Raw genomic sequence first — 20,600 nt, 5'->3', positions numbered from 1 at the left:
GTATATTCCTCTTATCTTCTAATTATCTTATTAGTATATAGTTAACATATATATTAGCGTATAATATATTAGCTTGTTCTTGTTTCCTATTCTTTGGCCTTGTATTACGGCAACTATAATGTTCTAGGTTAGCCTTTCATTCTCATTGTAATAGTATATATACCTAGGCTTGTACACTTTGTTAATTATGCAATTCTAATACAATTCAAACCTTTCACATAATTCTATCATGGTATCAGAGCCTCGTGCTCTTGATAAAGGTTAACGCCTTAAGAGTTGATCCTTTTCCGCTACCCACCACTAGAATTGCATCAAACGTACACCGTCGCTTTCGAAACTCCGCAAACACCTTCTACGCATCACCACAATTCACCACCGTGATCACCAAAATCGACCGTCTCACCACCACCATCGTCACTCGACCTCAGAAACAGACCATACTCCTTAGTCACGCAACCACGAGTCCCACCTGCATCAAACGCATAAACGGAATCGAAACAGACCATACATCACACCTCCATTAAAAAAAAAAAAAAAAAAAAAAAACGACCCCGTCATCAATCGTCACCATTCACAATCACCGTGGTACCATCATTCGACCACCTTGCTACAACCCACATCGACACCTCCCATTATCACCCGAGCTTAAAACCCTCGAAAATCGTACCCAAAGTCCTGGCCAAAACGAACAGAAACTGCTCTGTTTTCTCGAAAACAAAGTTTCTGACCAGGCCTGTTATCGCCCTATTTCGCACCATTTAAGACTATCAAAGATCCCGACTCTTCCTATATTCACAATTCGTAATCTCACGATTCCAAAACGTCCAAAAACCTCAGATTTTTGTTACCGTTTGACCCTCCAACGACCTCAGCAAAGACCGTCGCAAAACACACTTTATTTTTCGAAAACCCGTCTAACTTAAGCATATTTCGACACCTCCTCCTCCGACTGTCTACACGATCAACACGACACCTCCGGCTACCTGGCATCACCGACTTGGTCAACCGTTTGACCATCCCTCAAAAACTTTGTCGCCAATTTGGCCACCCCTTATAATTTTGGTCACTACTCACAAGTCCGCCCTTTTACAAACTTGGTCATTCACACGACCACCCTTTTTAACTTTATCGTTCTCTTAGACACTCCTAAAAATTTTGGCCATAACTCGCTCGGTCAAACACTCAAATCTTGTTATCTATTTTTTCCTTTTTCTTCTTTCTCAAAAAAAAAAAAAAATATCCCACCAAATTCTCGTACCAACCAAAACCTCCTTGTATTTTCTTTAAAAAAAAAAAAAAAAAAAAAAAATTAGTCAATCTCTTTTCAACCCAACTCCACGTTTCCTGATTTCTTTATCTCATATACACCTTCACTTTCTTGGCAATTTCAAACCAACCCTCTTCTGCTGCATCACCCGAGAATTGCATCAAACCTAACCTTTCGGTCACTACCAAATTTTCCGCCACCATCCACTTGGCTACCAGAGTCAAAACCCCTACTTTGGTATCCCATGGTCAACCCTATCAAAATTGGTCAGCAATGACCACCCCTCTCAAACTTTGTGCCTTTGTGGCTACCCGACTTCATCGGTCTCGCAACACTCACTGCCTTCTACTGCTATACTCGCCCTCGTCTTTTTGTCTTACTATCCAAGATCGTACTTTCCGTTCCGCCGTCCGTCTTGCGGGGGCATATTGAGAATATTACGTAGTATATTCCTCTTATCTTCTAATTATCTTATTAGTATATAGTTAACATATATATTAGTGTATAATATATTAGCTTGATCTTGTTTCCTATTCTTTGGCCTTGTATTACGGCAACTATAATGTTCTAGGTTAGCCTTTCATTCTCATTGTAATAGTATATATACCTAGGCTTGTACACTTTGTTAATTATGCAATTCTAATACAATTCAAACCTTTCACATAATTCTATCACTAACAATGCTTGACAATGCCCCGCCCTGGTGTGAAACCCAACATCTGCTGAAGTGCTAAACCATAAGGTGGGCCAAGCAGCCTAAGCTAATGTGGTGTGCCGAGCTAGGGTTTGCTGGTTGGTCACTTCTACTTTTAAGGCTCTAAGCATTGTTGTCAGAATCGCGATTCGATACTGTGATTCTACGAATTTATGATTTTTAAAATAATGTTTGACCGATCATGGATCCTACGATTGTACCACGGTTGTAGAATTTTACGATTCTATTCATTTGAATTTTCTAGGAATAGGATCCTACGATTTTACGATCTTACGATCCGATTCCATAGTAAATATATCAATACATATTTTTATATAATAACGTCACAAAACTGAAATTTCGTGTAAGTAGTAGAAACAATGTTAATATATCGATGCTAAAATCATTAATTATCAATATTTTACGGATAAATATTAGAGTAATAAATAAGTGTTTTCATCTTCAATTATATGTTTTTACCAAATAAGAAACAATACTTAGTGAGTTTCTAGTAGATCCGATTCTACCTATTCGATTCTACCCTCGCCATCGATCCAAAGTATAATCTCGATCCTAACAAGCTTGGCTTTAAACACATAAATGTATTTATCATTAGATTATCATAAATTGGTCTATAATACAATACTGGGCAATTAAACACAAGTTTTAGTCAGCTTTTTTTAGTCAACATTTGACTTGTGATTTTTATTCTCCTCCTAATACGAGGTTAATGGAAAATAATAATCCTCCAAAAACTTCACCGGCTTGTGATTTTTAGTCTCCTCTTAATAAAGGTGTAATGAGCCTAGCTAATATTTCGGTCAAGCTTGATATTATCTCTTATATTAAGAGATGAACTAAAACAGACAAGAGGAAGAACATGAGCGAAGAAATAAGGAGAATGAGTGACGACTACAATAACAATTAGGGGCAAAAAATTGGGAGAAGTGGCAGGGAGGTAATGAAAATAAAAGGCATGGACAGAATGGGCAAAATAGCTTAGAATTACTATTAGGACTAGAGTAACTCAAATTTGAGTTTTTGAAAGAGCATGGATAATAATACTAATGAAGTTATCGATAGATAAAAGTTCCCTCTAGGGTTTTCTCCTTGGGAGGCCACTACGGTGTGCGCCCCTAGGTGGTTATCCTAGGTTTTATCGAACGGTTTTAACTTTTTTCTCTCTCGATTTCTTCAAAATCTCTTGTTTTTCTCTCAATTAGTGTGTGTTTTTGCGTTATCATGTCGCTATCACAAAACCCTGGAAACGCCATCAACATAAATTATGACTATGAGGAGGATGGTGAGGATGATAAGAATACTGGGAATACGGTTGAACTAGAGTGGGTGGCGGGCGAGGAGTCGGACACGGAGGGACCCAAGCTGTGCATAGTTGGCCGTCTTTGGACTGACCGGAATGTTAATTTGAAGGCCCTTATTGATACTATGATATCAGCATGGAAGACGAAGGGTGTGGTGGGGGAAGTAGTGGAGAAGAAAAATAAAATAGTTACGTTCAAATTCGATGCGGAGGAGGATAAGCAGCGGGTACTGGAAGAACAGTCATGGCATTTTAAGAGGCATATTCTTGTTCTTGCTGATCTATGTGGGGATGCGATTCCGGCGGAGGTACCTCTCTTTTTCTCTCCAATATGGCTTCGTGTCTATGACTTACCTATCATGGGTAGGCAGAACCTGGAAAATGCGTGCAATATTGGAAAAGCCATTAGGACTTTCGTGTCCGTTGACAACTCGGTAAACCCGATGATTAACCGGTCGATGAGGATTAGGGTTATTATTGATGTACGTAAAAATTTTGTTGACTCTCTGCATATGAAACTCAAAGTGGGTAAACAATGTAAGGTAAGGGTTAGTTATGAAAGTCTCCCCCTGTTTTGTTATATATGTGGACATGTGGGACATGGTGAGAATGACTGTGGTAAGAGACGAGGGCCTGTTGGTGAGGGGAGGCGCTATGGGGACTGGTTAAGGGTGTTGATAGGTTTTATCGCGTACCTATGCAAAGATAATTTCCCTAGACACAATTTAATGTAGTAATAGGGGTCGAACACAAGGAAACTGGAATTACGTCGTGAATTGCTATGGGTAGATTTTTATCAAGGTCGATTACGATTTGGGTTTGATTTGTTTGGTTGATGATTAATAAAAATGCAATGTAAATAATATTATAAAAGGTAGTCTAAAGGGGTCGGGTCACTCATGCAAAGGTAAACATAATAACATGATAAACTTGATAGTAATAATCTTGTCAATTGCTTAGGCTTAAAGACATCCACCTTACGGCATTAGTGTCAACCATAGACCAGGTTCTAGAGAAACTCTCGTCCATGACTAGGTCGTCCTACCACACATGCTTAGTCTAATTCAATTCCGTACCTCTCGACTTTAGAACGAATGAACAAATATAATCTACGACTACGGCCGATAATCAAAGATTAAGCGTAACAAAACAAGCATGTGATGGAAACAATTGATCAATATTATTAGGAACTTTATTTAATCATATTATATGTTTGATTTTGCATGGCTCCCCTAGCCTTTAGACTAGAGAATTTAGCTACTCATACTAAGATGTAAAATGTAAACTAAATTGTAAGGAATGTTGAACATGGTTATATGAACTATACTAATTAGGTGATATAACATATGAAAAGAACAAAGCTAAGTAAATATGAAATACTTGATTATAATAACTATGTGATAACTAAAGCAATGATGTAAATTGTAAACTTGTAATAAGAAATACCTTATAAAGGAAGACTTGTATGGAAGAACAAATAACTAAAAACCAAAGGATTGAATAACAAATGCTTGAGAATCTCTTGAAATACAAATTGTTGAAAGATTAACTAAGGAATGCTTAAACAACTTAAACTTGAAATGAAAACTAATGAGAGAAAACTTATAATGCTTAAGGCTTATTGTAGTAAACTTGGACGTAAAAATGGGATGCCTAAAACCTAGGAATACCTCTCCTGTTTATAGGAGAGGAGGAGAAAAACGTAAGAACCAACGAGCATGCAACCCCGATCGGGGCCACCAACCCCGATCGGGGTCGTGTGTTCCTCGGTTAATTCTCTTAATTCTCCTCTTAATTGCAAAGGGTATCCAATGTTGGTGATTAATTGTGCGATTAATCACCCGGTTATTGCTCTAAATTCCTAGCATCCTAAGCTCTCTTGGCATCCAATGCTTGCACCTTGATATGGACCTTCATTTTGGGCTTGATTTTGCATTTGGCTTCATTTGTAATTCTTTACTTCAATCCACTAATCTTCATGCAAAACTCAAGAAATCTTCACATACTTAGTCCAATATTTGGCCTTGTTTAGCTTAATGAACTTGGTGTACAAAATCATAGGAAAAAGCCTCTAAATGCTTAGATTCCTACAAAACTGTAACAAACACAACGATACACCTAGAACACAAAATTAGCTCAAAAATATACTAATTAAAGTATGATAATCAATAGAAACCGAGCTAAAATGAGGGGTAAAAATATATATAAAATGAACATATCAAACTCCCCCAAGCTAAACCCTTACTTGTCCTCAAGCAAGAAACCAAATCCCATCAATTGTTATATCCTAAACAAGCTAAGCATAACGATTTAAAAACCCGAAACAACATGGGCAAGGAATAAAGCAAGACATGGATGAGATTTACACGACGGCGTAGCATAGAAAACTTTGAATGAACCTTTAAGCTCTTGCATGATCTTTTGACTTATGGACTCTCACGGGACACTCAAACTCTTTTATATGTGAAAGGACAATTTTTGTGAGTGAACACTCAACTATCCTCAACTTATAACAATGTGCCCGCAATCTAATATGGTAAACATGTCAAAACTAGCAAGCAAAGATAATCACATGTAAGCATGATAAAGAAGCCAAATGGGTAGGAAGAAGGCAAATAAACATGGGTAAGAAGGGAAAACAAAAGAATTATGGTAATGTGGAGCTAGGTCAAGCTAGCAACTACCAAAATGTAAGGATGCTCAATCCTAATTCTAACCCAATTTTGCAATTCAAACCATAAGAAATTTCTCCAAAATATGATGAATAATGCTTGAGAATTTTTCAATTCTTTTCTTCTTCTTCTCTTTCCTTTCTTTTTCTTTTTCAATTCATACTTCTTCTTTTTTTCCATGCTTTTTCTCATTCATTCATTTTTTTCTTTCTTCATTTTTTCATTTTCTAATTTTTCAATTTTTTTTTTCATTTCTTTTTTTTTCTTTTTTTTTTGAACATTAAGTCCAAGCTCACATGACTTCAAACAACCAAATATATCCCAATGAGCACCCAAACACTATCCAACTAAGCTACTAGCTCAACAAGGGTAGGCAATTTCAATGATGTAGCTAAGGAAAAATTTTGTGAAGGGGTAAAAAAAGCGAAAATATCATGTGAATGGCTCCAAAATGCTAAAACAAATGAATGTGTGCTTACCAAGAGATGACATGAAGACCATACTTGTGCGTTTTGATGTAACACACATTATAAGGAGACACCTACACTCACCTAAGTGAGACCAAATAAAGATGAAGTGGCCTTAAAGGAGGTTCTACCTTACCAATTTTGTAGCTTGCCACAAGTCAAGATCAAGCCTATTCGGTTCATTCTCCATTTCCCACCTACTATGTCGAGACATCCCCATGTAGCTAATATCCCATCATTAAAGAATAAATCATTAGCAACAAGCTATTAATAGGATAAGCAAAAAGAAAAGCAGACAACAAGCGAGCACAAAGCAAAAATTTCTCTCAAAAATTTTCAAATTTTCTACACTACATGCAAACTACACTATATGCAAATGCAATCCCCTTCCAAGCTAAACATCACATTGTCCTCAATGTGCCAACTATCCAAATCACCCAATCAAACCATAAAAATGGCTCAAAGCACAAAGCAAGGACTAGAGGTTATGTCTAATGGGTTGCAAGATTTAAACTAATATGCAAAGCAATTAAAAACTTACTCAACTTGCTAGCCCCCCCAAAGCTAACATGAATTCGGGGGATTTCTTCATCAATCAACTAAGAAAAGGGCCAAAAATTGAACCCCTTTGTAATACCCGTCCTTTTAGGGACCCTTCGACCAGCGTGGACTGACCTTGGGAGCAGGAATAGTCTTAGAAGTAAGTGCTGAAGTCATCTTGGGTTGCGTGTTAAGAGCGGTACTCGATAGAGTAGAGGCTACTCGATCGAGTAGTTAGGGTACTCGATCGAGTAGGGGGCTACTCGATCGAGTATGTTGGTACTCGATCGAGTACCCGTTTTGAATGAGGGTTTTATATCGCGTTTTGTTAAATCCGCAAATCACTTCCGCCACTTTCCTTCTACCATTCAGTCGCCTCTTTCCCTTCCCTTCACCTCAAAACCTCCATGGAAACCTTTGTGAAGATCTTTGTGCCTTAGAAGAGCGTCTCTTGAGTCGGGTAGCGGTCTTTTCTTTGAGTTTCTCCTATAGGTATGTCATAATCATCATCCGTGTTCTTGTTCTTCATAGTTAGGGTTTGCTTGTTAGTAATCTAGAATTGTATTCTAGTTATAGGCGTTGCTTGATCGCTGGACATGTTATCTGTCGGCATGGATTGGTTGCGATGGCTCAAAGGTAGGTTCGCCTACTCAGTTTCTGTAGATGGTCTAGCATGTCAGTTGGTTGTCGTGTTGTGTTGGTTTGTTTGATATAGTAATTGTACTGTGTTTGTGGTTGTGATCGTTGTTGATGGTTCGCGAGGCATGGCCTCGGCTGAGTGGGGTCACTTGCGGGAGTGGCTTCACGCCCTAGTTTCGCCTTCTGTGGAACCCGCCACGAGAGGGGATGTGCACATTAATTGGACGGGGTTATCGCTCGGTATGATGAGCGGGGATTTGGTGGGTACGGCTGCGGTCCCCCACTGGCAGGACTGGTCCAGTGGACAGTCAGTGACAGAGGATGTTGGTTTGTTGTGATTGTTTGTAAGACTGTTAGCATCGTATTGTGTTGATAGTTGTAGTCGTCATTCTTTGCGTCGTATCTCGATCTTGACCTTGTGTGGTTGTTTGTTTGTTATGTGTCTGCCGTGATCCCCTATGGTGAGCAGTCGGTCTTAGCAGGTGTTGATGTTGTTGATAGCTGGAGTCCGGGCAGGGATGAGTCCTCACGAGATATGACGGTCTTAGTGAATAGTCGTTGACTTGTACCTTGATATTGTATTTTGGTTTAAATCGCTTGTAATAAATATTAATAGTTCTTTTATCGACATTTGAATATTGCTATCCTCGGGCAACCGAGATGGTAACGCCCTTATATCCTAAGGAAGGCCTAGTTAAGGCTCCTCTGAATATGGGGGTGTTACAAAGTGGTATCAGAGCGACGATTTTGGAACCTGTAACAAATGAACATAATGAACGTAGGGAGTCTAATAAAATGAACCTGGTGTATGTGTAATGGGAGCCCCAACTGATGCTAGATTTTGGGTGAGTAGGCGCCCTCATTTCAAAATCTTGGCCCCATGATACTTAAGCCAGTCACGTGGTATGGGAATGTGGAGTCCGTGTATATGTGTGTAATGTGCATGTTAAGTGTGCCGGAGCTACCTCCGGTTAAATCTTTGTTAGAATTAATAGGGGTGTGATATTGATAATTGGGCCGTGTATGGTAATTGTTGATGAGGTTATTGAAGTTCTTTGAATGATTAGTGAGCTTATACGATGGTTATGAGATATGTGACGAAAATTTACGAAATAGTGATGCGTGAGGATGTGTAGCTGAATGTTGTGATATGAAGAGTGAACATGTGGGTGTTTGCTATAAGTTAATGATGACGGTAGTCATATACGAGTTTATAAATCCTACCGTAAGTGCTATGATAATAGTTATAGTATAGTTGAGATATAATTCGAGGCATAGCATATAGTAATGCGTTTATGCCTTACTTGTTGGTTGAAATTTTTCCGCTGCGTAATATTTAATTCGTGCAGAATGTATTGTTATGATAGAATGTAAAACATGATTGAATAATTTTTTTGAAAAATATGTATTTATGTGGTACGTGAAAGAAAGAAATAATGTTAATTATACGCTTTAAATTGAAGTAAACACGAGTTTATTAGTAACATGTAAAGCAAGTTTAAGTGTATTATGATGGCGGGATTATGTTTAGAAATGATTCGAGATGGGCAATTTGTATGGCGTAATGTAATGTATGCTTTAATAGTTGAGGCGGTGCGTAGTGATGATAATACATGAGCAAGTACGATAATTAGTGCCGAATTCCGAACTTAGTTTGGACTCGACACGTGGTGTTGTTTTGCAGGTATTTTCGGCTTACTTCGTACTTCTGACCGAGTACTTAACTGTACTTGACCGAGTGCGAGTGCTTACTTGACCGAGTAGACCTTACTCGATCTAGTTAGGAGGCTATGGCGTCGGGATGTGGGGAAATTTCCTACAGATACTCGACGAAATAGCTCATACTCGATCAAGTAGGGTGGTACTCGATCGAGTATCCAAGGCACTCGATCGAGTAGGGTGGTACTCGATCGAGTACCCCAGGTACTCGATCGAGTAGGTTACTGTACAGTGATTCCTACGGGTTTTCATAAAACCCTTATTCTTCCTATTTCTTTCCTATTCTCCTCATCCTTCCTCTATAATTCGAAATAGCTAAACCTAATTCCTCTCAAAATCTCTCTTTCTCTTGGGTTAGTGGTGATTCTTGGGGTTGATTTGTTTACTTAATTTCGTTTCTTTACTTTGTTAATCAGTCAAGGTATGCTTTCCTTCCTAATTTATGCGATTTATTGCTTTGAATGTGTAAGAATGGTGAAATAAACTGAAATTTTCGGTTCACATGGGTAGGTTATTGTTTTTGATGGTTGAAATATGATTCACATGCCTTCTTTTCATGCTTATTGGTGACTAATTGCTGTAAATTAGATTGGAAATTACTAAATTTGAAATCGAAATTTCTAGGGTTTCCAAAATTGAAATTGATTTTTGGTTGTTTTACAATGGTTAGATGATAGAATTGAGCCTTAAGTATTGTTTATATCATGTTGGAGGATAGATTTTAATGATTTTACCCTTAAAAAGTTGCCTTAAAACTCCGTCTTAAAAGTGCCTCAAATGGAAATTCGTGATTTATAATTGAAAATTGATGTTGTAGTTGACATTATAAGTATGAGTTGAACTCCAATATGACAATAGAAACAATAATTGATGAAAATATGCCAAAAATTATCACAGCTGTAAAGACCGTCTGAAAATTCTAATTGAGTTGTTGTACATAATAGTGAAGGGTGATAATGATATGTTATAAATCATTCTTTCTCATAAATTAGTAAAGATGCCGCACATGTGATTAGAAGTGTGTTTGGAATAACCTTAGAAACATGCTAGGATATTCAAATTGGTTGAGCATATGTAATCACCATGATGATTCCTTTCACAACTATGGCGTATGAGTAGTAATAATTTGAGCTTGTATGTCAAAGTCTTAGAAACTGCTGGTGAATGTGTGTCCATAGCTTAATATTCAAGGTAAATGGCATGACTTATGTGCTTCACCTGTTAAAATTTGTTGGTAAATTGATGTACCTAACTGAATAAGTTAAGTTCAAGATTACACGAAGTATATGCTTTACGTGTTTAAGTAAGTTGCTTAAGTCATATACTGAAACAGATGCCGAGACTGAACTTAGGAACCCGCCAAAGTAAACGGGGGAGGGGTAATCCACCTGAGATGGGGGAAGGGAGTGGACCTGTGGTACCCGCAGTTCCCGAGTACCCTTCAGTCGTCTTTGTTGACTTCAAGCAGAGAGAGCGTTTTGTGGCTTTACAAAAACGCAAAATGAGACCTACAAAGTGTATAGACACTACGGTGTTAGAGGAGTTGGAGATAGAGACGGAGGTCCGTCACATTTTCGAGACCTTGGGTTTTACGGGTTTGTATAGGCTGAGGAAGCATACCTACCCATTCCTTACTTTGGAGTTCATGAGCTCTTTTAACTATGACCCAGCGGGCCAGACTGTTGAGTTTAGATTGATGAATACCAGTTTTCTGTTGACTATGGATCTGTTTGCCTCTCACCTTGGGTTGGCCAAGCCTCCCAAGGACTCCATCACCGATATTCCAGCTGAGTGCGGCGTCTGCCGCCTAATGCCTTGCTTGACTGGGAAGCAAGCTCCCACCTCGAGCAAAGATGACATCGATTAATGACGTTCAGCATATTACCTTGAGGGTCTTTCTCCGTTCTCTTTCGAACCTTCTTTATGACAGAAAGGATATCAGTAAACTGAACAATCATGAGGTCTTACTTCTGATGTCTTACCTCAACCCGGAGCGGGCCAGGAATGTGGTCTTTAATGCTCCTTCTATGGTTTGTGCTGCCCTTGCCTTGATGGCTTCTTCCTCTTCCCGGTACCTGAGTTGTGGCGCTATTGCCACTCGGTTAGCTGAAAAGCTAACCTCTTTTGAGGCTTCTTCGGAGTATGTGCCTCTAGCTACCCCAGTGCCTACCATGGATCGTGACTACTATCTCGACCTGAAATGGTTGAGGACCTTAGCTGACGGTAGCCTAGCGTGGAGGGTGTGGGGCATGAGTTGGATGAAGGTTGTAGCTCCTGAGCACCTCCCACCCATGGAGCCTTTGGAGCCGACAGTAGTGACGGTGGACTCGATGATGAGGAGGAGGAGGATGATGACGACCCGCCGCCTACAGACCTATCTCATCGACGGCACTATCCTCGAGGAGATGCCGGAGCCGACGAAGGGCGAGAATGCGGGAGTTGCGGTGGTGGAGAGACCTAGGGTGGGGAGGGGACCCCGTCGAGTGAGGGAGAGGGCCTCGGAGACTAGGCCGCAGCCGGTAGCGCCACAGCAGCAGCAGCATCATCATCCCTTTCCGTGCTACCCTTACCTCGACACCCCGGAGACGCGGTCCAGCTACTTGGCAGATAGAGTGTCATCTACCTTGACACTCCGGAACATGCACGAGATGGCGTACGCTCGGGGGATAGGGACCGAGGACCGCATCCGATTTGGTGGAGCGGAGTTGGGGACTACTCGGGGGTTTTCCATTCCTACGGGGTGGATCGATCGACGTGGGGGCACCTCAGTCCTTCCCTTACGGTGGCTTGACTCCATGGTACGTGGGCCCAGGAGTAGGAGCAGGGAGCGGGGGGGATGCGGGGATCGGGTCATCGGGAGCAGGTACTTCTGGAGGTGGTGATGATGAGGTGATGTTCGAGCAGCAGCAGCAGCAGGAGGAGTGATACTCCTTGTTCTTATCTTTGTTGATGGTAGTTGATGTTAGGTGGTGATGTTGTTGTTAGACTTTAGTAGTTGTTTCTTTTTATTATTGAGACTTAGTTGGATTTGTATGGTTGGCCATAAGGCCGATTTGATATTCTAACCGGTTGCAGGATATTAGAAGTCGGGGAGTCGTCCCGACTCGGTTTGATATGACAATTATGCGCAGGTGTGTTAACTCATGACAGGTTTTATGAGGAGTTGGCCTGTAGGTACTCGACAGAGTACCCCGTACTCTATCGTGTAGCTACAGGACGAAATGAGAGAAAAGGTTCTGATCTGTGGGCTACTCGATCGAGTAGCCAAGACACTCGATTGAGTAGCATGGCACTCGATCGAGTACCGCTACCTACTCGATCGAGTAGCACTGTTACAGGAGGTTTTCGAAAATTAAAAAAAAAAAATGTTCAATTGTTTTATTATTGCAAGTTTCATATTTGGCGTGGTTGTTAGTGCTTAGTAACATCGTTGGACCGTTAATTCTCTATGTTGGAAGTCGTGCTTTAGTTCTCTATGCATATTTATATCAGCCAATGAACCGGTGATAGATTCTTTTGCTTAAATGTTGCATACGCCTTGTTCTTACCTCATTACCGGAATTACATCTTCTCATACAGTTATGCATACCATGTTAACGTGCTTTATCGTTGGCGACTAGTTGTCCCGGAGAGATATGTATGATTTATAATTTAAAGAGTTTATGCTTAGTGAGTAATGCCTACAATAAATAATATGTCTTAACCCATGTCATGAATGAGATAATAAGTAATAGGCGTTGAAATTTGGGTGGTGAACTTCGGGGACGAAGTTCCTTTTTAGAGGGGAAGAGTAATGTCGCGAAATAAAAAGGTCGTTTTTGACTAATGTTTTGCTTGTTTATAATGTTGTTGGTATTATGTTTTGCTTTAGTTACAAAAAAAAAAAAAAAAAAAAAAAAAAAAAAAAATTCCGGAAGTGTAACGAATTACTTTAGTTCTTTAAAGTGAGCGTGGTTGTATGTTTCAAGAGACGGTCATGAAGAAATAGTTATAGTAAGATGAATCGTATTTGAATCACGTTGCCAAAGTAACATGGTGGCATTAGTTGTACCACATGAAAGTTAATAGGAGACATGTTCTAGATTGATAGTTTGATAGTGGTTACTACATGTTGGGTGATCGTTTGATAGTTTGATAGTGGTTACTACATGTTGGGTGATCGTGGGTGGTGATTCGCATTGCGAGTTTGATGTTTTATATATATATACATAGAGTAACGGTTGTGATGATAATGCTTGCATGATAGTAGTAAGAATCGATAGGTATAAATGTGGACGGTGATGATGATGACATGGGGGGGGGGATGGTATTTACAAGAGGTAATGGTTTGACCGGGAAGATTGGTGAGATTGTGTTGGTTCCGTGTCGTGAGCGGGAGAGGTGAGTTGAACTTCGGGGACGAAGTTCTTTTTAAGGGGGGAAGACTGTAATACCCGTCTTTTTAGGGACCCTTCGACCAGCGTGGACTGACCTTGGGAGCGGGAATAGTCTTAGAAGTAAGTGCTGAAGTCATCTTGGGTTGCGTGTTAAGAGCGGTACTCGATAGAGTAGAGGCTACTCGATCGAGTAGTTAGGGTACTCGATCGAGTAGGGGCTACTCGATCGAGTATGTTGGTACTCGATCGAGTACCCGGTTTTAACGAGGTTTTATATCGCGTTTTGTTAAATCCGCAAATCACTTCCGCCACTTTCCTTCTACCATTCAGTCGCCTCTTTCCCTTCCCTTCACCTCAAAACCTCCATGGAAACCTTTGTGAAGATCTTTGTGCCTTAGAAGAGCGTCTCTTGAGTCGGGTAGCGGTCTTTTGCTGAGTTTCTCCCTATAGGTATGTCATAATCATCATCCGTGTTCTTGTTCCTCATAGTTAGGGTTTGCTTGTTAGTAATCTAGAATTGTATTCTGGTTATAGGCGTTGCTTGATCGCTGGACATGTTATCTGTCGGCATGGATTGGTTGCGATGGCTCAAAGGTAGGTTCGCCTACTCAGTTTCTGTAGATGGTCTAGCGTGTCAGTTGGTTGTCGTGTTGTGTTGGTTTGTTTGATATAGTAATTGTACTGTGTTTGTGGTTGTGATCGTTGTTGATGGTTCGCGAGGCATGGCCTCGGCTGAGTGGGGTCACTTGCGGGAGTGGCTTCACGCCCTAGTTTCGCCTTCTGTGGAACCCGCCACAGAAGGGATGTGCACATTAATGGACAGGGTTATCGCTCGGTATGATGAGCGGGGATTTGGTGGGTACGGCTGCGGTCCCCCATCGGCGGGATCTGGTCCAAAGGGATGTCGATCGATGTGAGGATGTTGGTTTGTTGTGATTGTATGTAAGACTGTTAGCATCGTATTGTGTTGATAGTTGTAGTCGTCATTGCTGCGTCGTATCTCAGTATTGACCTTGTGTGGTTGTTTGTTTGTTATGTGTCTGCCGTGATCCCCTATGGTGAGCAGTCGGTCTTAGCAGGTGTTGATGTTGTTGATAGCTAGAGTCCGGGCAGGGATGAGTCCTCACGAGATATGACGGTCTTAGTGAATAGTCGTTGACTTGTACCTTTATATTGTATTTTGGTTTAAATCGCTTGTAATAAATATTAATAGTTCTTTTATCGACATTTGGATATTGCTATCCTCGGGCAACCGAGATGGTAACGCCCTTATATCCTAAGGAAGGCCTAGTTAAGGCTCCTCTGAATATGGGGGTGTTACACCCTTCCTTCCTTTCTTCTTCTTCTTTCCACTACCACTTGATTCTCCTTGTTGGCCACTTCCACTTGAGTCATCCCCTTGAAGAGGAGTGACATACTCACCAATATATTGGCCACTACCAAGACCATCACCATAACTACTAATCCCACCATAGCCACCATATCCACCATAGCCTCCTTGCAATGCCTCAACCCCATAATCCGAACCACAAAAGTCCGGGTCGGGTTCATAGTGAGCAAATGTACCTACATCATGGTGAGGAGGGGGAGGGGGAATAGGCGATGGAGGAGGAAATCCACCCGGAGGATAAATATAGAATGAAGGGTGTGGCCCCGCGGGTTGGATAACTTCTTGCCTAGCAAAATGATCATAAATAGGATGTAATGCAAGTCGTTGGTCATCACGAATTTGATTAACACCTAAGTTCATTTCTCGCATCATGTTCATCATTTCTATGCTAGATGGTGACTCAGTGCTAGAGGTGGAATGACGTGCTTGGGAGGATTGACCTCCCACACGTCTCTCAACGGTGGTAGTTGACTCACCTCTAAGGGCTAAATGGTAGGTCGGTCTAACAAAGGGGTCACTTCCACGACGAGGCTTAGTATGAACCAAAGCCTTTATTTCTTTCTTTTCCTCGGGTAGACGAATGGAGTCTTGCCTACCTATCTTCCAAATCATGTTGGGATGAGCATCTTTAAACCAATTACAAGAAAGAAAATATTCATAATCAAGACCAACTCCCTTAGCCCTAGACTCAAGCAATGGTCTCAAACCGGTAGTCTCTTGGTTAAACCTACACAAATGGTGAGCAATTTTGGTGACCAAACCACCTAAGACAATGCAACTATTCTTGGTGTTAGTTTGTTTGGTCAAGTGGACCGCAAAGTGGTAGGGGATATTGATTCCCCACTTCTCATCACCATTAACATTCAAGAAAGCACCCAAGATTTCTAACTCAATCTTCCTCACCGAGTGAGGTTCATTTCTACCAAAAAAGGTCCATCCCATAAACCTTTGCCAAATCCTTATGTCGGGATAATGAATAAATTGATGAGGTGTATGATCAAAACCCGAAAAAGTCAAGTGAGAAATGGCATCCCAAGTTAAAACGGGGTTATAATCATCGGGTGATTCGGTCGGTAAGTCTTTGCTAGGCAAATCAAAGATAGCGGCGAAATCCGCTAAGTCCATCTTGGGATCTTCATTAAATAAGCGAAAGGTAACAAAAAGAATGAAACCGGGTTTCCTAGACCTATGAAACTCGAAAGAGCTTAAGAACTCAAGGGTGAGTTCGGGGAAGGTCTTATAATTCATGGTATAACAAGATTTCATGCCAAGATTTTTAAACAAAGCTTTAACATTTTTCTCTATTCCAATGTTGTTTAAAGATGCTTGGTTGATGAATTTTGTTGGTTCCATACCTTTACTTTTCAAAATAAACCAATTGTTGTATTGAGCTAGTGAATTGAAGATCACATTCGGATATTCCGGGTCATGCCATTGTGGGACTTCCTCCATTTGGACATCCGCTGCTGCATTTGAAAGCTCCGCCTCACCTCTCCTTCTCTTAGAAGCACCTTGTGAAGGAGCTTTTCTTGGTGCCATATTTCTGAAATTTTAAGACAAAATTCATCTTAAAGCAAACCAAAATCCATCCTAATAGGCATAATAGTATGAATTAGTGAACTAATCCACACTACAAACATGTAATAAACAATCTACAACCAATTTCTAGTACCAAAAACCACAAAATCGAATTCCCCCAAATTGATTTAGGGTTTGCATAATCCAATTAATTGATTGCAATAGATGAATTTAAAGAGAAAAGAGAAGAGATCTTACCAAGTTGATGTTAATGGATGAATAAAGCTTGCAAATCAATGAAGAACTTGAAGTTTCCTTGTGATTTTAGGTAGAAAAGTGAAGAAAAATGATGCACTACTACAAATTTAGGCAACTACAACGCCCCTTTAACAACGATTATTCACGAAAATCACAATAGACGTTGTAGAATGTATGGCGCGAATTTTACTAAAATCAATTACAACGGGTATAGTTATAAAAACCGTTGTTATTATTTTTAACAACGGGTCACACATGCGGAACCGTTGTTAATAATTTGGCGCAAAATTGGCGCAAAGTTAGTGAAAAGTAATCACAACGGTTACTTTTTAAACCCGTTGTTAAAACTTATTTAACAACGGGTGTTTTGTACAACCGTTGTTAAAACATATTTCACAACGGTTGTTGTTTAATAACCGTTGTCAATACCTTCCATACTATAAACCACACAAACAAAGTCTCAATCTGTGCTGACCACAAAACACAACCCTTAATACACAAACACAAACAAAGCAGACAAACAAACACAAAACACATACACACTCTCTTTCTCTCTTTCTCTATTTCTCTCTTTCTCATCGTCGCTTTATCTTCTCGCCGTCATTGTGATTTCATCGTCTATTACGTTCTGTATTTATCAGGTAAATCTCGCCGTCACTGTCATCGTCATTATTTTCTTTTTCTATTTATTTCTTTTGCATATATGTGTTTTTATCGACCATTATGTTATTTGTTTAAGTATTGTTCGCATAATTAGTTACTAAAACAATGAAGAAGCAAGATGAAGAAGTAAGATAAACATAATTAATATATATATATATATATTTATAAATACATAAATTAAAAAAAAAAATTACATATGTAAAAATGCAATTCTTATATTTTCATGGAGGATCTTATTGTGCTCTATCGTATCCATCCTCTCCTCCTTGGCTATTTGGAGGTTCCGTTCAGCAGCTTGCTATATCGTCATATAGCCGCAAATCGCGCTTTGCTCCGTCAAGCCATCTTCTTTGGCGTGCTTGGTGCGGATCGAGCTTCCGCAAGGTAGCTCCTGAAACTTTCCTCAATATGGAGGAACCGGCGGATGAAGTTGTTGTTGTTCTCGATCATGGTAAGAGTCTTTAGGATGAAATCATTCATTTTCTTAGAGTTTTTGAGTTTGATTTGAAAGATTAAGTAGAGTTTGTTTTAACATTTAGAGTTTGGAGATGAATATATGAGATAATGGAAATGTTAGTTGAGATATGCAATGTATTTATACTAAGCAATGTGTGGGTTGAGTTAATTGCTTTTTAATTAATATATATGTTAGGAAGTTGTGCCATAATCATCATCATCTCTCTCAATAATGCTACTTCAAATCCTATTACTAACCCTTCTCATTCCATATTATCCGTTCATATGTACAAAGTGAATGTCGGTAATAATGCATGCATTGGAATTCTAACAGCCGTAATTATGCATGCATCTAGTAATATTTAATTTTTTTTTTTTTATTTTTTAAGAACAAACAACAACGGTTATTTTAAAACAACCCGTTGTCTTTAGTTATAACAACGGTTTTGTATATTACAACCCGTTGTTATAACTTTCCCCCCAAAATTGAGTCACACTTTCCACAACGGGTTTTTATACATAAAACCGTGGTTAATAGTTTTAACAACGGTTTCCTTAAGTAAACCAACCGTTGTTAAAACCTTCTACAACGGACGCTTTAACAACGTCCGCTTTTTTATATAACAACGGTTTTTGACCGTTGTTATAGCCTGTATCTGTAGTAGTGATGGAGAATGGGAAGAAAGAGTACCGTCGGGTGTGAAGAGAATGATAGAAAAGCTTTTTTTTTGTTTTATTTACACGTCAAATAACGCAGCCCAGCTACAGAACCACGACCCCGATCGGGGCCACCAACCCCGATCGGGGTTGACTGCCAATCCGCTTTTTGACTTCCTCGCTTATGGACGTGAATTGTTTTCTCGTTTTTCGAAAACCACGTCCCCGAACGGGGTTTTTGCATGGGGTTGCGTGTCAAGTGTACTCCAATTTCTCCTATCTTCATTTTCACCTAGAAATCACAAAAGAAATATCGTTAAGTTGAGTATTTTTATTACTAATCTACGAAAAACAATTAAATTGCAGGAAAATAAATAAAAGCAACAAAAAGCTTGGGTTGCCTCCCAAGAAGCGCTGGTTTAACGTCCCGCATGATGAAAAAGCTTGAGTCGGTTTAAGCTTTCTTTGGTAGAGGTTGAACGGTCATTTCCTCTATCACACCAACGATCACATTCTCATGGTAGAGCTTCAAACGATGATCGTTTGCTTTGAATTTTTCGCCCTTGGTGGTCACTACTTCAACGGAACCAAACTTGTAGACATTTGTGACGGTATATGGACCGGTCCACCGTGATCGTAACTTTCCCGGAAATAGCTTGTATCGGGAATTGAATAGCAAGACCTTGTCACCAATTTGAAATTCCTTGTTTAAGATCTTCTTATCATGCCATCTCTTTGTTCTCTCCTTGTAGAGACGGGAGCTCTCATAAGCTTGCAAACGGAATTCATCGAGCTCATTGAGTTGCAACAACCGCTTCTCTCCACTCAACTTTGGGTCCATGTTAAGCTCCTTAATTGCCCAAAAGGCCTTTTGTTCCATCTCAACGGGAAGATGGCACACCTTTCCATAGACCAACCTATATGGTGAGGTACCAATAGGTATCTTAAATGCGGTACGGTAGGCCCATAAGGTATCATCGAGCTTCATACTCCAATCCTTTCGTGATTTGGCAACAACTTTCTCAAGTATTGACTTGATCTCACGGTTGGAAACCTCCACTTGGCCACTAGTTTGTGGATGATAAGCCAAGCCTCTTCTATGATAGACTCCATATTTTTCCAACAAAGCATCAAGTTGTTTCTCACCGAAGTGAGTACCACGATCACTAATGATTGCTCTTGGAACACCAAACCTCGGGAATATGATTTTCTTGAACAATTTAATCACGTTGCGAACATCATTGGTAGGAGTAGCAATTGCCTCTACCCATTTAGAGACATAATCAACGGCAACCAAAATATACTGATTCCCTTTTGAGGAAGGAAAAGGTCCTTGATAATCTATGCCCCAAACATCGAACACCTCTACTTCCAAGATTCCATTTAGAGGCATCTCGTGTCTTCTTGATATGGAACCCGTCCTTTGGCAAGCATCACAAGCCATCACGAAATTTTTGGCATCTTGGAACATGGTTGGCCAATAGAAGCCGGATTGCAACACCTTTGCAACGGTCTTGGATGGTCCATGATGACCACCATAAGGAGAAGAATGACATCCTTCTAGCACCCCTTTCACATCCCACTGTGAGATACATCTCCGGAATAGCCCATCGGAGCAATGTTTGAACAAATGGGGATCATCCCATAGGAAGAACTTGACATCATGTAAGAATTTCTTCCTTTGTTGATATGAAAGGTTGGGTGGCAATTCTCCTCCAACTAGGTAGTTGGCTATGTCGGCATACCAAGGAGTATTGGCTTCCAACATCATTAGAACATCGTCGGCGAACGAATCATCAATAGGTAACTCAATACCTCCATCCTTGAACTTCAAACGGGATAAGTGATCGGCAACAACATTTTCGGCTCCCTTCTTGTCTTTAATCTCAAGATCAAATTCTTGCAAGAGCAAAATCCATCTTATCAACCTTGGCTTAGCTTCTTGTTTGGCTAGGAGATGCTT

Source organism: Silene latifolia, chromosome 4 (assembly GCF_048544455.1).
Source record: "Silene latifolia isolate original U9 population chromosome 4, ASM4854445v1, whole genome shotgun sequence".
NCBI lineage: Eukaryota > Viridiplantae > Streptophyta > Magnoliopsida > Caryophyllales > Caryophyllaceae > Silene > Silene latifolia.
The sequence above is the reverse complement of the archived record's forward strand: the minus strand, read 5'-3'. Positions refer to the sequence as shown.